Below are 6,727 nucleotides of genomic sequence, written 5' to 3' on the forward strand. Positions count from 1 at the left end.
AATCACAGAAAAACACACAAACTCATAGTAAAGTCCAGAAATGTGAATTTAACATAAAAACTAATGAAAACATCCCGAAAAATAGCTTGAACTTACTAAAAACTACCTAAAAACAATGCTAAAAAGCGTATAAATTATCCGCTCATCAGGCGTTGAACACCCAAAACAAGCATGAAGCTGGCGTTCAACGCCAGAAACAAGCATCAATCTGGTATTAAACACCAGGATTGCATGCATAGGGCGTTTTACACGCCTAATTGGTGCAGGGATGTTAAATCCTTGACATCTCAGGATCTATGGACCCCACAGAATCACCTCAGGATCTCTGGACCCCACAGGATCCCCACCTACCTCAACTCACCTTCTCTCCTCTTCACACAATCCAATAACACTCTTCCCCATCACCTCTTCACCATTCACATCCATCCACCCTTCCTCATAAACCCCACCTACCTTCAAATTCAAAATTCCTTTAACACCCAAACCCACCCAATATGGCCGAACCTTAACCCCTCTCCCTTCACTATATAAACCCCTCCATTCTTCTTCATTTTCACACAACACAACCCTCTCTTCTCCTCCTTAGCTGAAACACAACCCTCTCTCCCTCTCCTTCATATCTTCTTTTTCTTCATCTATTCTTTCTTCTTTTGCTCGAAGACGAGCAAAAATTCTAAGTTTGGTGTGGTAAAAGCATAGCTTTTTTGTTTTTCCATAACCATTGATGGCACCTAAGGCCGGAGAAACCTCTAGAAAAGGGAAAGGGAAGACAAAAGCTTCCACCTCCGAGTCATGGAAGATGGAGGGATTCATCTCAAAAGCCCATCAAGACCACTTCTATGAAGTTGTGGCAAAGAAGAATGTGATCCCCGAGGTCCCTTTCAAGCTCAAGAGAAATGAGTATCCGGAGATCCCACATGAGATCCAAAGAAGAGGTTGGGAAGTTCTGACCAACCCCATTCAACAAGTCGGAATCCTAAGGTTCAAGAGTTCTATGCCAATGCATGGATCACTAGGAACCATTGATAAACCACTATTTTATAGTTTATATTGTGTTTAATTGTGTGGTTTTGTCGTGATCCTTACCCACTTATTCATCAATTTAGCATGCATTTAGATTTCCTTCCTGAATTTATTACATGTTTGAAAATTGCTTCCTAGAGACTTTAATTATTTAATTTTAATTCTCCTTTATTCCATTTGATGCCGTAATCTGTGTGTCAAGTGTTTCAGGCTTTATAGGGCATGAATGAGATGGAGATTGGAGAGGGAGCTAGCAAAAATGGAAGGAACACAAGAGTTTGAGGAGATAACCAGCGAAAAGTGACGCGGTCGCATGGCTCACGCGACCACGCGAACGAGCGCAAATCGAAGTGACGCGGCTGCATGGCTTGCGCGGCCGCGCGGATTGGAAAGCACAAGCAACGCAGTAGCGTGGACGACGCGAACGCGTGAAGAGGAAAAGCGCCAGCGACGCGTTCGCATGGACGACGCGATCGCGTGACATGTGCGATCTGCATAAACTGCAGAATCTGAAACCAGCGACTTTGGACCCTATTTCGGCCCAGTTTTCGGCCCGGAATAGCAGACTAGAGTCAGAGAATATACAGAAACAAGAGACACATTCATTGAGTAGTTTTAGATCTAGTTTTTTACTCTCTTTGGTTTTTCTCTCTAGTTTTTAGAATTTTAATTTTCAATTGATCTTAGCATTGGAATATTGAGAAGAGTTATTTTCCTCATCAAGACTTCATCACTCTAGTTTGTTCTCTTAACTTGGTTTTATTCTTCCATGTTCTTTGTTATGTTCAATTTGTCATTCAGATATTTTTATGATTAATTAATGCAAGGATTATTTCTTTTTAATTTAAATTCCATTCCAATAATCATGTCTTCTTTTAATTCCTTTTCATGTGCCATGGATTCTTTATTTACAATGCGTGAGTAGTTTCATTACTTGATGGGGAGTTGATTAAAAGGAACTCTTGAGTTGGAAGGATTGAAAGAAAAATTTGTAATTGGGTTAAATGTTGAATTGCTATCCTGTCACCGACGCCAATCCCTTTGAACTAAGTGGGTTACAACTTGTGAACAGATCTAGCATTTCCACTTGTTTGACTTTCTCTTACCTAGTAAGGGATAACCAAACAGAACAACTATTAATTATAAATTAATCATACAATCACACCATCAATGATAGAGATTCTAACCAATCAATTCCCAGTCAAGGCCTCTTATTTTTATTATTTAAAATTCCTTAATTTGAATCCCAATTTACTTAGCTCAACTCTTTTTGGAATATCTGATTAATAAAACAGCACATTTTTCTGCGACTCGTTGGGAGACGACCTGGGACTTAAAACTCCCAGTAATTTTAATTTAAACTTTCAGTGACATATTTCTAAATTGATAGGCAGATTTTCGGTGAGTTAAGAACTATACCTGCAACACAACAATGTTAATAAATTTTTAATTCACCAGCTTCTGCACCTAATCAATTTTTGGCGCCGTTGCCGGGGAGTTGCAATAGAGTGCTTATTTTATTAATTAGAATTTATTTATTTGCATTTTCTTTAATTTTGCTACTATGAGCTGCGTGTTTCTTCATTCAAATGACACGTTCACTTCCTGATCCGCGCTTGCTAATATTCGATCCTGAAATTGAAAGAACAATTTCACGAATAAGGCGAGAACAGCGTAGGTTAGTCCGCTCCGAGGGCGGATCTGAAAGTGAATCTGAGGAAGAAACCAGCCCCCGTTCTACTGATTCGGTTGTTTTACGTGCAGAAAACATGGCAGCTAGAAGAATTACCATTCAGGAGGAAGGAGCTCCTAATTTTACACTGCAACCGTTTCAAGCGCATCATCCAGCGGTAGCTACAGATTTTGAAATAAAGACCGCACTGCTAAATTTGATGCCGAAGTTTCATGGCCTACCTGCTAAAGAGCCTATCAAGCACTTGAGAGATTTCCAGGCAGCCTGTTCTACTGTCAGGCGTGATGGTGCTGATGAAACTTCAATTCTGCTGAAAGCTTTTCCGTTTTCTCTTGAGGGAAAAGCAAGAGAGTGGTACTACACTCAACCTCTAGCAAACATATCCAACTGGGATACACTCAGAAAGGAGTTCCTGGAGAAATTCTTCCCATCTGAAGTTACTGATAAACTGAGGGTGGATATCTCTACAATTGTTCAGGACTGAAGTTACTGACAATGAGACTCTCTTTGAATACTGGGAGCGCTTCAATAATCTTCTGGAAGCATGCCCCCACCACATGATCGACAAGATCGTGCTACTCAGCTATGTCACACAAGGTATGAGTGAGGCCCCAAGATAAGACCACATTGGAAAGTGCCAGCAATGGGTCTATGAAGAAGTACAAGACCACTGATGAAGCTTGGCAATTGATCAGTGATTTGGCTGAATCTACTCGGAACCACAGACAGAAGCAAGGCCGTTCAAGGGCCGTTGCAGAAGTATCTTCTGGCATAGAGACTGCTGCTCTAAATCGAAGCATCTATGAAATGACCAACCTGCTGAAGCAAATGCAGTTAAATCAACAAGCTCAGCAAACTCAACCGCAGCAAAACCAACAACTAGTTCCACAAAGAATTTGCGAAATTTGTGCTGATTACAGCCATTACACTGATGAATGCCCGCAGCTCCAACAAGAAGACAACATGGTGGCATCCACTCACAACTTCTATGACCGCCCCAACCAAGGGTACAATCAAAGTGGAAATATTAACCATGGATGGCAGGACAATTCAAACCAGAATTGGAGGGATAACAATAATAGGGGAGGCAGAGATAATCAGGGAAATCAGAGGTGGAATAATTACAACAACAGGCAGCAGAATCAACCATACCGAGCACCTCACCTGAGGCAAAACCAAGGACCACCGAACAATCAGCAGCAAACCTCTCAATTTACTCATTCGTCTGTATCTTCTAATGAAGAATTATTACAAGCTTTTGAGAAAAGACAACTGGCCATGGAAAATACCATCGTGAACAGTATTAACGCCAGTCTAAATGGTTTCACCTCTACTCTACAAGCTTTTATGACACAACTTGGTTCAACACAAAATTCCAGTAACCAACCTTCAAGCACCACTGGAATCCCCTCTCAACCATTACCCAATCCAAAGGGAGGAATTAATGCCATCACCCTGAGATCCAGAACTACACTGCAGAAGAAGAATCAGGAGGAACCAAGCTCACCAGAATACGAACCTGATCCTAAAATGGTAGAAATATTCAAAAAGGTTGAGGTAACTGTTCCCCTTTTTGATGTTATTCAGCAGGTACCTAAATATGCAAAGTTTATAAAAGACTTTTGTATCCATAAAGATAAAATTACTGAATTAGAAACTATTCCTTTTGGTAGTTTTATATCTGCTTTAATGGGAGGATTACTTGAAAAATGTAGTGATCCAGGTCCTTGCATAGTTAGTTGTACTATTGGTGGTGTAGTAATTTATGATTGCATGTGTGATTTAGGAGCATGTGTCAGTATAATGCCTTTGTCTATATATGATGTTTTAAGGCTCCCTCCTTTAAAAAGGTTGGCAGCTCGTTTTGTGTTAGCAGATAAAAGCATTATTACAGTTGCTGGAGTTGCTGAAGATGTTTTGGTGAACATTAAAGGGCTCACATTTCCCACTGATTTTTATATCTTGGAGATGCCCCATAATGATTCAGATAAGCCATCATCAATCCTACTTGGAAGACCATTCCTGAAGACATCAAAATTCAAATTGGATGCTTTTTCAGGGACATACTCTTTTGAAATAGATGGCCGCATAGTAATCTTCAATCTGAATGGAGTCATTAACAACCCCCCAGAAGATCGTTCTATCTTCCAGTGTGATGTCATAGACGAAAGTGTGGCTGAAGTTCAAAAGGAAGAGTTTGAAGAGAGGCACACTGGACAAGGTCCAAGTGTGGGGACCTTCTTAACTGACAATGAGGACACTTCGCCATTTTCACAAGCCCCAGATAACCCAGAGATTGTCCACGATCAAAAGTTAGAATTGAAACCTCTCCCTCTACATCTCAAATATGCTTACCTTGAGGATGAGCAGAAGCTTCCGGTTATTATTGTAAGAGAACTGACTTCTCAACAAGAAGAACAACTACTTGATGTGTTGAGGAAGCATAAGAAGGCAATAGGGTGGAATTTGGCAGATATAATGGGAATCAACCCTCAAATATGTGAGCACAGAATATTTTTAGAAGAGGGAGCAAGACCTGTCCGTCAACCACAAAGAAGATTGAATCCCACCATCTTGGAAGTTGTCAAAATGGAAGTGACCAGACTATTGGAGGCCGGTATCATATATCCCATTTCAGACAGTGAATGGGTAAGCCCAGTGCAAATGGTGCCCAAGAAGTCTGGAGTCACTACAGTGAAAAATGAGCATGGAGAGCTCATAGCAGCTAGAGTTCAGAATGCTTGGAGAGTCTGCATTAATTACAGACGTCTCAACCAAGCTACTCGTAAGGATCACTATCCACTTCCATTCATTGATCAAATGCTGGATCGCCTGTCAGGTAAATCACATTATTGCTTTTTAGATGGTTACACAGGTTATTTCCAGATTCATATAGCTCCTGAAGATCAGGAAAAGACTACTTTTACATGTCCTTTTGGGACCTAAGCTTATAAAAGAATGCCCTTTGGCTTGTGCAATGCACCAGCTACTTTCCAAAGGTGCATGATGAGTCTTTTCTCTGATCTTATTGAGGACTGTATGGAAGTTTTTATGGACGATTTTAGCGTTTATGGTGATTCTTTTAACCTTTGCTTAGATGGATTATCTAGAGTATTAGATAGATGTATTAATACAAACCTTGTGTTGAATTTCGAAAAATGCCACTTTATGGTAAAGCAAGGGATTGTATTGGGACATGTGGTATCTAATAATGGCATTTCTGTAGACCCAGCAAAGGTGAATGTTATTTCTAATTTACCTTACCCCTCCTCTGTGAGGGAAGTCTGTTCGTTCCTTGGCCATGCAGGTTTCTACAGGAGATTTATTAAGGACTTTAGTAAGGTGGCAATTCCCTTATCCAGATTACTACGAAAGGATATTGAGTTCGAGTTCAGTGAGGATTGCAAACAAGCATTTGATAAGCTAAAGACTGCTCTAACTCAAGCTCCAATTGTGAGAGGACCCGATTGGAACCAGCCATTTGAAATCATGTGCGATGCTTCCAACCATGCAGTAGGAGCAGCACTGGCTCAGCGTGAAGGTAAAAATCCTTTTGTTATTGCCTATGCGTCTAAGACTTTAGACACTGCCCAGTCCAATTATACCACTACTGAGAAAGAGCTACTCGCTATTGTTTTTGCTCTGGATAAATTCCGGGCTTATTTACTTAGTACTAGAGTAGTAGTGTATTCGGACCATGCAGCTCTAAAGTATCTATTGGCTAAAAAGGAATCCAAACCAAGACTTATACGTTGGATACCGCTGTTACAAGAGTTTGATTTAGAAATCAAGGATAGAAGTGGTAATCAAAATTTAGTTGCAGACCACTTGAGTCGCCTTGAACATATTAAGGATGATTCTACTCCTATAGATGATAATTTTCCTTTTGACAACCTGCAAGCAGTATCTGAAGTAGTCCCTTGGTATGCACCTGTTGCTAATTATTTAGTTAGCCGCAGATTTCCTCCAGATTTTTCTAAACATCAAAGAGACAAGCTGAAAAGCGAGTCT

Source organism: Arachis duranensis, chromosome 5 (genome assembly GCF_000817695.3).
Source record: "Arachis duranensis cultivar V14167 chromosome 5, aradu.V14167.gnm2.J7QH, whole genome shotgun sequence".
In the NCBI taxonomy this organism is placed as follows: Eukaryota; Viridiplantae; Streptophyta; class Magnoliopsida; order Fabales; family Fabaceae; genus Arachis; species Arachis duranensis.